Source organism: Empidonax traillii, unplaced genomic scaffold, assembly GCF_003031625.1.
Source record: "Empidonax traillii isolate 1590-97213 ecotype Southwest subspecies unplaced genomic scaffold, ASM303162v1 scaffold2135:size51128, whole genome shotgun sequence".
Classification (NCBI taxonomy): domain Eukaryota; kingdom Metazoa; phylum Chordata; class Aves; order Passeriformes; family Tyrannidae; genus Empidonax; species Empidonax traillii.
Window position 1 is genome coordinate 13,465 of NW_020957328.1, and position 1,328 is coordinate 14,792.

The 1,328-nt window shown below is 53.3% G+C and overlaps 1 protein-coding gene across 1 annotated transcript in view; it reads right to left on the minus strand.

Annotated features, from left to right (window-relative positions):
- The window catches only part of EPHA2 (EPH receptor A2), a 14,895-nt gene that overhangs the window by 12,978 nt on the left and 589 nt on the right, over positions 1-1,328 (minus strand). The window lies entirely within an intron of this gene.

Genomic DNA, 1,328 nt, shown 5'->3' on the forward strand with positions numbered 1-1,328 from the left:
TCCTCCTCCTCCCCCCCCTCCACAGCCGCATCCCCACCCCATTCCCAGCTCCATCCCCGTCCCTGTCCCCATCCAACTGCGTTTTCCACCCTGTCCTGTTCTATCCTCGTCCCATCCCAGTCCTGTCCCCACACCCAGAACGAACCCAAATCCTGTCCCCTCTGCTCACCTTCCTGTCCCCACTCCAATCCCATCCCAGTTCCATCCTCATCCCAACCTTAATCTGAATCCCGATCCCAAAATGAATCCCATGCCCTCTCACTTCCACCCCCTTCCCAATCCTGTCCCCTCCTCAATCTCTATCCCAATCCCAATCAAAATCCCCAAATGGATTCCATCCCCCTCCCATTCCCTCCTCCTTAACCCCCTCCCCACCCTCAGATCCCCCCAAATCCCACCGGATCTCGTCCTTTCCAAGCACTGGGAGCCAAACACCTCCTTCACCCCAAATCCTGTCGCTTTCCCACCACTTTCCCTTCCCTCCCCCACCCTTTGGAAACCCCAAATCCCAAGGTTCCCTCCTGGGAATCAGCACTTCGGGAACACACCCCAAATCCTGCAGCCACCTCGGGGTGTTGGGGGTTCCCTCCACAGGGTCACCCCCCACCTTCCCCCCTGCACTGCCAAAAATCCTCGGTTTAGGGTTTTTTTCCGCCCCATTTTTAGTTTTTAGGGGAGTATTTTCCATCCCAGTCTCCGATTTATTTTCATTTGGGGCCGGGTTCCTCCCCCTTTCTCTCGAAAAACGCCGGATCAGACCCATCGGGCAGAGATGGGAGAGACTTTAATTTTAAAGAATTCCAATCTATGTATAAAAAAAGTGAATTTTTTTCTTTTTTTCTTTTTTTTTTTATCCCAACTTCCCAAACTGAGCCCAGAAACCACGGGGGGAAGGGTCGTAAGGTGGAGGCCGAGACGCTGCTTGTTTTTTCCCAGCAAGTTTTGGGATTTTCCTGACATTGTTTTCCAGCTCTCCGGGCCGGATCCCGCCCGGCCCTGAACCGCCCATGGGAAATGCTCCATTTTAGGGGGGTTTCCCCCCTTTTTGGAGGGTCTGGTTTTTAATCCCCTCCACCCTCACCCCTCTGTCAGCCTTTTTTGGGGGCTCCCAGCAGGACCCGGCCCCGGAGCGTCAGCCGAACGCTCGGCATGGGAAAAATCCCCCAAACCTCTCGGTTTTCCCATTTTTTTAGCTTTTCTCCCCTCTATTTAAACTTTCCCCTCCTATATTTTAGTCCCCGACCTCATTTTAGCTTCCTCCCCCCCCATTTTTAACTTCTCCCCCACCTTTTCAAACCCCCTCCCTCTTATTTCAACTATTTCCCTCT